General features: G+C 38.2%; 1 protein-coding gene and 1 long non-coding RNA gene across 2 annotated transcripts in view; both read left to right on the top strand.

The window, feature by feature from the left end:
- The window catches only part of Zswim6 (zinc finger SWIM-type containing 6), a 191,178-nt gene that overhangs the window by 31,003 nt on the left and 149,281 nt on the right, over nucleotides 1-10,894 (top strand). The gene's annotated exons all lie outside the window — the stretch shown is intronic.
- The window catches only part of LOC141424196 (uncharacterized), a 52,790-nt gene that overhangs the window by 19,287 nt on the left and 22,609 nt on the right, over nucleotides 1-10,894 (top strand). Inside the window, exon 2 of the long non-coding RNA XR_012449164.1 lies at nucleotides 1,119-10,894. This exon is cut by the window's right edge and continues 22,609 nt beyond it. This is a non-coding gene — a long non-coding RNA (uncharacterized lncRNA). The remainder of the gene's footprint in view (nucleotides 1-1,118) is intronic.

Here is a 10,894-nt window from a genome sequence, read left to right as displayed (position 1 = left end):
GGTGGTTTGGTGAAATGGCAGGAAAGACTAGAAAGGGTTAGTTCTGATTGAGGTAGAAGGGATCTAACAAAGGCTTGGAAGAACCTTGCATCCAGACCTCTCTTCTTGTACGAAGAGAGGTAGGGACCCAAGGGCAATGATTGGGGAATGCCAAGAAATTCTGATGCAGTTGAGGGGAGGGTAAAACATTTGAGAATGTGAATAGAGTGTGTATATTGGGAACTATTATTAAGTAGGCAGGGGTTAACTTCGGAAGACTTTTAAGTGGCTGAATGGGCTCTTGACTTTGACCACCACTAACAGTTCTGTGAAGGGAGTGACATCCAATACTTTGGGTAGTCCTTTGGGTAGTATAGAATGAAGTGGAACCTGCAAGCAGAGAAGTCTTTGGGGAGGGGAAGACCTTGATCAAGATTAAATGATGGGCTTACATGTGGTGAAGGGAAGTGGGAGGATGTGTCAAGAAGGAACCTCCTATAGATTTTGCATACTGGTGTATGTGCAAAAAGGTAACTACTCAGATTTGGAGCCTGGGAGAAAGAATGGATGATGGGACTATTTAGTCTATGGTGGGGGCAAGAACCTTCACTTGTTATTTATTTTTATTTTATGGGTGGTACTAAGATTTTGAACTGAGGGCCTCAATGCTTGCTAGGCAGGTGCTCTACTGCTTGAGCCACTCTGCCAGCTCTTTTTTGAGTTGGGTATTTTTCAAGATAGGGTCTCTTGAACTATTTGTCTGGGCTTGCTTTAAGCTGCAATCCTCCTGATCTAGAACCTACATTTTATACGTGTGGATTTTAAGGTGCTTGCAGAGCAACAGCTGTTAATATTTATAAAATGCTTTCTAGGCACCAGCCAGTTATCCAAAGTATTTTACTTTTAAAACTCTTTTTATTACAATAACCTCCATAAGATGTAGGTGTTGTTAGTGTTCAGTCAGGAAAATGAAAGAAATGTTAGATATTTTAAGCAGAGAAGCATTTAAACAGAAAATTGGTTATAGTGCTTTTGGGAGGACTGGAGGAACAACAGGAAATATCACGTGGGAGGGTGATGATAGATCAGCAAAAGAGTGAATGTGTGTATTTATGTGTGTGCTTGGGTGCATCACGCAGGTGATTCTTGAAGGAGCAAAAGAGGAAGAGGGGATGTTACCAATACCAGGTGTCAGACAACTTCTTCATGAGCTGGGTGCTCTAGAGATTTGCTGGAGAGCTTCACTGGTTCTGCTGCTTTGAAACCACCACAGATGATTCTGGAACCTGCATTTGCTGTCGAAGTCAGGTACCACAAGAAACAAGGGAACGAAAAGGCATTTTGTCTCATCTTGCTGTCTCTCCCAGTGTTTTCCATGGGCAGAAACCAACTGTAATATAGTTGACAAGGGAGTTTGAATATGTTGTTAGACTTCTAGCCCCTTGTAATACAGAGAAGAGAACCTTTCTTTGAAGATAAGAGAAACTTAACCTTACTTTATAGTTGTGGAAACTGAGGCACAGGGTAAGTAATTCTAAGGTCACACTGCTATTACTTGGCAGAACTGAAATGTGAATCTAGATGGTCTGATTTCAGAGTTGGTGCTTTTAGGTCCTACTTTCAGATCTTGCCTCTACATCTGATTATTGCTTGATTTTTCTCATTAATAAGTGCTTCAAATGAGTGACTGTTTCCATTGATTGGATAATTTAGCACCTGTTATTCTTTTGATTTCTGATACTGTCTTCAGTTTTTCATCCCTGCCTCTGGAACCTCTCTCTTCAAGGTCACCACCGATTTTGTAGCTAATTTGTAGGTATTTTGGTTTCTACTTCTCCTTGATCTTTCTCTGGCGTTTGATACTAATACACATTTGTATGGAATTCCAGCCTTGACCCCTGTGATACTGTTTTCTCCTTACGTCATTAAAGGTTCTTGGTTTTCTTCTTTCTCTTTCCTTACCTTAAAGTATTGCTGCCTTTTGGATTGAGCTTAAATTTAAATGTTGTAAGAAACTACTTAGTGTTCGTTTTGTATTTCAATAAAGACCAATAAAAACATTTGAGTATGTTCTTGGGCCCTTTTCTTTTGTGTAGATGGATAAAGTCATTGAGGAATCAGAGTAGGGTCCCAATTTGGGCTTTGCCTTGGACAAGGAGAAGAAAAAGAATGGAGACTGAGGTGGGGAGAGGGACTCACTTTTGAGTACTTCCCATGTGTCAGCATTGTGTTATGTGCTTTCAAACTCTTGCGTGAGGTTAGTTGGTACCCTTATTTTTAAAGTGGAAAAACTGTGATGATTCTGTGATGGACAAGTAGTAGAACTGAAGCTGAAGCCTTCATGTGACTCACTCTGATAGCCAGTTTTTCTCTTGTGGACCACGTGGGGAAAGCTCTTAGCTTCTTACCTATTAAATGAGGAATCTCATTTAACTTTTAAGGCCTATTTCAATACCATCATCCTGATTTTATAACATACTGGTTGTACTGAGCAGTAGTTGCTGCTTTTCTAAGTAAATATTGATGAAGTTGCCATCCTACTCTAGGAAATGCTCTGTTTTATAAAGACCAAGCGTGCAAATGTGCTATTTGTAAGAAGTTGTGAGCTAGGGCAAAGATATTTAAAGTAGTCATGATGCTAGATCTTACATGTTTCAAGAGAGCCCCATTACCTTTAAATGAGGCTGCTGCCCAGGACATGAGAGGCTGTGGTTTTTATTGACAGGCTCAGAATAATAGCTTTGGAACAACTCCAGTCTAAATAAAGGGCAGTCCTGCTATTCCATTATAGTTCTGTCAGGAGCATTTGCTTATAGATTATAAAGAATATTTCTTTACTTTCAGGGAATTTTGTATGAGATTTGCAAGAAGACTGTAAAAATCATTTTAAAGATAAGATTCATTGTGATGTGCTTTGGCACCTTTAGAAAGACAGCACACCTCTCTAAAACCATTAACTATTATGATTGTCTTTTGGTTGTCCTCAAGCATGCACATAGATGGTTTAAGTGGATACTAACTTCATCTGGGTATACAGTACTCACTGTAAAGTATCAAACAAGTATTCCTAGATATGTGTTAGTGGAATCCAGATTTTGTAAGATTCTTGTTACCTTTTTTACCTGAGAGCTATTCTGCAACCCTTTATTCATTCTCACCTAACTTTTAAAAACTGGGAAATGTAAAGATACTTCCTTTTTAACTTAACTGAGGGGAAGCCTCAGCTCCTTGGTTTTCCTCTAAGCTTCCCACCACTCCTTCATTTGGCCTTGCTGGTTCTGTCCACCTTCAGAATGTTGATGTCCTCAGAGTTTGAGGTTGGGCTCTTTTCTCCTTCCTGATGCCGATTTCTTAGATAATACCAACCACCCCAAACCTTCCTATGCCACTATGGTAGTTGGTTTTATGTTACTCTAGCAAAATAATCAAGATAATTATAAAGAGAAAAGGGTTATTTTAGTTCACAGTTTTGGAAAGTTACAGACCAAGACAAGGCACACTTAATTGTTTTGTTCCTCTGGTGATCATGCCAGATGGCAATTGGTGAGGACCTTGTGGTGGCACAAACTGCCTCATGGACAGGAAACAAAGAGGCAAGGTTCATTTTGATTCAGTTTTGGAGTTTCCCACGCATGATCACCTTGCCTCATGGCTGTGGGTCTTTGGCAAGGTAGGAGTGCATGGAAGAGCAAACCTGCCTACCTCTTGAACTAGGAAGCAAAGGGAAAGAGGACCAGGAAGAGACCATTGTACACAGTCTCCTTCAAAGGTCTACCTGCAGTGACCTAAGGACCTTCCAGTAGGTCCCACTTCCTAGTGTTTCTACCATCTCCTAGCAGTGCCACCCTGGGGACCAAGCCTTTAACACATGGACCTTTAGGGGACACTTATCTAAATGATAGCCACTAAGTGATGATTACTCTGCAATTTTTATTTCCAGGTCTGACTGTTTTTCTGATTGCTTGTTTTTTATTTTAACTTAGGGCTGACAGGCATATCAAGCCAATTTTAGACTGTCCTTCTTCAAAGTAAGAAACTTTATATCACAGTGCAGTACACATGTGCATTACTGTAAGTAGGAGAAACAGAAGTCTTATAGGACAAAACTTAACCCTTAAAACATGCCATGCTTGTTAATGCTCTCAGTAATATTCCATTAGAAAAATGTTCTCTATGACCCACAACATTAATTTTTTTCCCTCTTAATGAATCACAACTTACATTTAGAAAAACATTGTTCATGAGCCACTAGTTGTTTGATAGATACCTTAGATTGTGGGGAGCCTACTCATTTATTTGGAAACCATAAATATTTAAAGTACACAAATAATTATAAAGTGAAAGAAGTAATGAAATAATGCCTTGCTTTCCCCTTTTATCTGGGAGCCAACATTTCTTGGACTGTATCTGTTCTTATCTAGGTCACTGATAATCTGACCACTTGCTGGATAACCCTTCTAAGAAATTGCATTTTTGCTTTTTTCCTGTGTGATCAAGATCTGGGCAAATGGAATTGTTAATAATTTTAAAAGGTTATACTATGAAGCCAATCATTATTCCCAGATCCAAAATAAATGTTTTGCCAAATAGTATTCTTCTCTAAATGCTGACTTAAGGTAGTTTAGTATCCCAAAATAAAAATATGTGTGTTCTGAACGAATCACTGATCTTCAGATACCTAGGGCAAGCCACTCTGGTTTTAGTTTGTTTCTTTCCCTGTGGAGGTTCAAGATGAAAAGCTTAAGTCTACTTAGCAGATTTCTCACACTTGCTTGAGCAAAACTGACAAAAGAAGAAACTTCTTCCATTTGTGTCTGTGCCCTTCTTTCCCCACCCTTCAAGGGGCACTGCACACAGAAAAGATGGTTGGTCACAGCCCCAGAGGTTGACCAGATAGTAAAGGCTCAGTACAGACTATCAGTACTAGTTTAAAAGGCCATGTAAGAAACACTACATTAACTGCTGGAGGTGACCTTGGAATTAGAGCAGCTTTTGTTACTCAGAATCGTTTTATAGAGTTGGTAAGAATACTCTGAATCGTCCACTGACACATGGAACCAGGTTTGAATATATATGTTGCATATTTTATAAGGTATTTACCTTGCCACACTTTGGCCAAACTCTCAAAGAAGGTTGGCTAATCCCATGTTCTCAAAGGCCTGTATCTTATCCTGTATTTCTTCTCATATTTATTGTAGACACAGCACTTTGATTCTAATGAAGCTTCAGAAAATAGTTTTTATTATGCTACAGAAATTTTTAATTGGCACAGTGATTTAATGGTTAGCTGACTTACAGGAGTAAGGAGAGAACCTAACTATCCAAGAATGGACCTAAAAAATACCGTGCTTGGACCAGGTATGATGATGCAAACCTGTAATCTGGCCCTCACAAGCCTGAGATAGGAGGACCATGAATTTGAGGTCAACCTAGGCTACATACATAGCTAGTTCAGGGCCAGTCTGGGATACGTAGTAAGCCCTTCTCTCAAAACAAAAACCTCACTCTGCTAATATGAGTACTGCCAAGTTTTAAGTCATTCCCAAAGGAAGTTAAGATATATTTAAGTGTTACTAAAAAGACATATACTCTCATTTAACATTTTAGAGACCAGGACTTTCAAATAGCCTGAATAGCATGGTTTCTATTTCAGAAAATACAGTAGCATCCTGCCGTCTCTAGATTTAAAAGATAACCACATTTCAAAACTGCAGTTGATGGTGTTTGGATTTCTATTTTTGAATATTAGGGTAATCTGTATCAGTCAAGATCATAAAATTTCTGGCCTGCAGGCCAAATCTGGCTTGCGACCTGTTTATGTACAGCCTGCAAACCAAAAATGGTTTTCATAATTTTTTTTTGTGGCTAGAAAAATCATTAAAACACGAATACTGTTTTGTAATGTGTAAAATTGTATGAAATTAAAATTTGAGAATCCATAAGTAAGGTTTTATTGGACCATAATCATTCATTAGTTTATGCCTTAGTCCTTTCATGCTACCACAACAAAATACTGAAAACTCAGTGGCTTATGAACAATAGAAATTTATTTATTATAGTTTTGGAGGCTGGAAAGTCTCCAGATCAGTGTGCTGGCAAATTTGGAGTCTGGCAAGGGCCCCTTTCCTTATTCATGGATACCTTCCTGCTGTGTTCTCACATGGTGGAAGGCGCTGAGAGGGGTCTGTCTGGTATTCATGAGGGTGGAACCACTACTTCAAAAGATACCCACCCCCCCCAAATCCCGTAACACTTGGTCTCAATGTAAGAATTTTGAGGGCACACAACATTCAGACCATAGGAGTTTACTAATTGTGACTGTTTTCATAACAACACAGTTGAGTAGCACAGACTTTATGGCTTGAAAAGCCTAAAATACTTAATTTCAGAGCCATTATGGGAAACGTTTGCTGACCCCCGCCTAGACGATTTGTAGCCTTTTGAATGTAACACATTTCATTATCAATTATATGAGTGAACTCGATTATTTTTTAAAAAGTTCCAGTGTAGAATACAGTAGTCACAAAAATGGATACTAAAAATAGTATGGAAACTTAAAAATGTGAAATTTGTTCCCATTATATAGCTTGTAGACCAGCCTCTTGGCTGGAGAATGGTTGACTTGCTAAGTTTTGAAAAATGTTTAGGAATGGTGGTTTCATGGTGTGACAAAGAGATACAGCAGTGCTTGGTGTAGTGCTGTAACAAGAATGGATTTTCTAAGCTTTATTTTAGATTTAACAGCTTTCCTTCTATTTTTGAGGTGTCTCAAATACATTTTGTACGATTACCTCCCTTTCACCCTCCCTTGTGTGCTTTTATTTTAATCCAGTGAAGACTTTGTCTCACAGTAAACAGTGTGATTATGTTCTCTTCTACCATTTAGTGGTTTTCAGTTACTTAAGTTTGTCTAATGGGCTCATTTCTGAAAGGTGGAGTCTGTTCGCTTTGATGATTTACTGCAAAGCATGTGCAAATAGCATTGGGTTGGATAGTATTCAGAAATGTTCTGTCAAGCCACCATATTTGGCAGTAAGCTTGGCAGTCAAGCCACATCTAAAATGAGGACATCTGCCCAGTTACTTAGTTCTTCTTCCATACAACACCCTAAACCCTCAAATTTATCTTGTATTAAAACTGGGCATGGTGGTACATGTCTGTAATCTCCCACTTAGCATTGGGAGTTCAAAGCCAGCTTCGGCTATATAGCAAAACTCTGCCTCAAAAATGCAAACCGAAACAAGACAAAAAAAACAAAACAAAACAAAAACAAACCAACGAGCCACTCCTTCAAAACTTGAATTAGATATCATTTCTGATTTTCTCTCACTCTTTATGAGTCGGAGAAGGCAGTTTATGCTTTTTTGTATTATTTGAGCAATCCAGAGTACCAGCCCACAGCCACTGCCTTTGCTTTTGTCTTTGTATATCTGATTTGTCAGAATCATAGCAGTGCGACATTTTAATGTGTTCAAGTTTATCCATAGGTCTAAAATGTATGGTTTTCTCAACACTTCTAATCCCACAAGAAGCCAAATAAAAAACCCCTGAAAAGTAAAAATTAAATGTTATGTTCACATACCGAAGTTTCTCTCTTAACTAGTTAGAGGGACCCTGAATGCTGTCCCAGAGTCTGGCTACTCTTCCTTAGAAATCAGTTAACAAGTCTGTTTAGCTTAATAGTTCACAGCGTAGTTGAAGGAGACTTAGAAGAGGAAGGAAAGGGGATACACATCAGTAGCTAAGTGATAGCTTCAGAGGAAAATTCCATGAAAAAAGAACTGATCAAGGAACTCATCAAGAGCAGTTTGAAGCCATTTGGTGTGGAGCCAAAGTCCCAAATATGTCACTGTCCTCCTGAGGAGTCACTGTTTCATTGCTGACTGTGATTACTGAACCCTCCATGTGGAAGTCACTGCTTTCTAAGCATTGCATTTTCACATCACATCAGGTACATGATGCAGTTTTTCCTTTTTGCATTTTCTTGTTCATTAACAAGTATTTTCATCATCTGTACACATTTTTAATATCAAGCTGTGTAGTTTGACACTGTATCAAAAGCATTTTTCTTGTGTTACACATCTATTTTTAATGTATGTTCAGTAAATAAGTGGCTTTGTCATATTTTCTTTGGCCACTGTCATTTTGTGTGTTTGTTTATTTCCAAGTTTTCTCTTTTGCATAGTGCTCGGGTGAACATCTTTGTGCATGTCCAGTAAGCACCCTCTTTATTCTGCCTATATTTTAATGTTTTCCACTTAGTTTAGACTTGTAGAAGAGGAAATAGAGGCCAAAGGGTATGTTGGGTGTTTTTATGGTACTTTATGTGTATTGCCCACTTGCCTACCAGTTTCATACACTGATTACCAGCACTGGATATAACCATGTTTTCATATTTTCCCCACATTAATATAGCAAACAACAAGCTGCCTGTTAACTTTAATGTGAAAATTAAGGGTTACTCAGGAAGTTAAATATTTTTCCTATATTTTTGCTTATTTGCACTTCGTATTTCATTAACTTTATCCTATTCTATTCTCCTCTTTATCGGTTGGTAAAGACTGTAGAGGGCCACAGTAGGGACAGCATGAGCTCTGGAGACTACTTGAAGCTGAGTCTGCACCGTGGCTTTGCCTCCAGCAGTGTGGGCAGGTGCTGTTATCCTGCTGAGATTCAGCAACTGTCGTCTTAGGAAATTTGGAAGATGTAAAAAAGTTTTTTGTTTTTAGAATTTTGAAAAAATTTCCATCATTTCCAAATTTAGAAAAAATTCCCTACCATTCCTGAAGCTAATTACTCAAATTCTATGTTCTAATTTAAGAAACTTCTTTAGTCTCATCTCCTTAGGCTACTGAAATTTTATATTTTAAGTTCTTAAAATTGATGACTTCTCCAATCATTGAGATGCTTTTTATGAAGATATAAAGACATTCCTCAGGAATAAAATTTCTCACTTTTGAAATTTTAGAGTTGACACTGTTTGTAGTTAAACTAAGTAAATGTGTAGAAGTTTATTGGGTAATCATATTTAAATAATTTTTAATGCTCTTACCAAATTGCCTTTAATTTAGAGAAAAGCAGTTCAGAATTTATTAGGAATATTAGCCAGTACTTTGAATGATGATTTGTTAGGTTTGGGGTATTGTAAATAGTTTTATTTGTTCAGAAGTAGTTGCTGAGATATTTATCTTTGATTTTTTTTTTTCTAAAGGTGAGTTTTATTTAGGAATCTGTACCTCAGGATCACATGATGTTGTATACAGAGTGTCCAGGGAGCAATTAGGAGGGCAATCTGTTAAATCTTTTGCCTCAAGACAAGACCATTACGTGCGCTGTGTATGAGCCTCAAGGGGTGTAAATAAACCATTCATATAGTCATCAGTTTCCTTTCATTTTGAAGTAACCATAAGACCTTTAATCTGTGGATAGATCAGAGGAAGATTCTTTGTTGGATGCACAGATTATTTTCATCCGATTATTCTGAGTGAATATATTTTGCAATTTATACATTAGAGATTGAATATTAGGCACATGAACTTTAAACTCCATTTTTCAGTCTGATGTGTCCTAAAGGTTCCCTTATGATTTAAGTGTAAGCAGACCTCCCTTATGAACTTCACGTTTGCAGAAGAGGTATTTTTGTTGATTTATTAATTATCTTTCAGAGTGAATAAAATTCCATTGAAGAATGGCCGAGAGTTCCCATTACCATTATAAGATCATCCACAGAACAGAGCAGTGTTCCAGCTTGTTTCCTATATGAAAGAGTAGGAAACAATGAGGAACACAGGAAAGAATTATTTTTTCCCTTTTGACTGTTCTGTATAAATGCCATTTAAATGGTGAAGTCTCTGAGGGTCTTAAATAAAAAGTCCTCTTGGACTGGGGGTACTTCAGTGGTAGAGCATGCACATGTGAGGCCCTGGGTTTAGTCACCAGCACAGTTTAAAAAAAAAAGTTCTTTGACAGCTTTTCCATCCCATTCTTTTCCTCCAGAGCCCTTGATTTTATTTTTAAATTTTCATATTCAAACTACTTGAAAGAATTGCCACACTTTTTTTTGGGGGGGGGGGCGAGGGGAAGATGGCATTGGGGTTTAGCCATCTACCAATTGAGCCACACTTCTGGCCCTTTTTATTTAGGGTATTTTTTGGATAGGGTCTCGCTTTTTACTCCCTGGAGGGAGGGGTGGCTTCCCACCTTGATACTCTTGCTTTTGGCCTCTCACATAGCTGAGGGTGGTAGGCAGGACCACCACACCAGGCTTGTTTTGTTGAGATGGGGTCTTGCTCACTTTTTGCCCAAGTTGGCCTTGAATCACAATCCTCCTGATCTTGGTCTCCACCTCCCAAGAATCTGGAATTACTGCATGAGCTACTGTGCCTGGCCCACACTTACCTTACTTCTTTACCTTCCATTTCACTCTACAAACCCCTCTGTATTCTGGTCTGTGCCCCAGCACTCCACTGAACCTGCTAAAAGTGTCATTGTTGCTAAATGTGGTGGATTTGTCTCATTCATTTTACTTTGAAAGTGCAGCAGCACTCAACACATCTGACCACTCTTGTAAAAGTCTTTACTTGAATTTCATTATATCCAAGCTTTTCCTGGCTTTTCTCTTAACATTTCTGGTAACATCAGAATTTATAGTGAAGCTACTCTTTTCTACCCACTTTCCTGGGACCTTTTCATATATTCTTAAAATGCTATGTACCAGGTTCAAATGTTTACTTTTTCTGAGCTACAGACTACTGTAGTATAACTGTTCACTGCACATCTTACTTGGCACACTTGTTATTCAGAGTTACTATTTTCCTTCCAAACCTTTCATTCCCTACTTGTTCTCTAATTCTGTAAATGGTACCACTCACTACTGAGTTGTTCAAGCCAGAAAACAATGTCTTATCATTTCTAC

The sequence above is a fragment of the Castor canadensis genome, chromosome 6 (assembly GCF_047511655.1).
Source record: "Castor canadensis chromosome 6, mCasCan1.hap1v2, whole genome shotgun sequence".
Taxonomy (NCBI): domain Eukaryota; kingdom Metazoa; phylum Chordata; class Mammalia; order Rodentia; family Castoridae; genus Castor; species Castor canadensis.
Note: the sequence above shows the minus strand (reverse complement) of the source record. Positions and strands in the feature narration are given on the sequence as shown.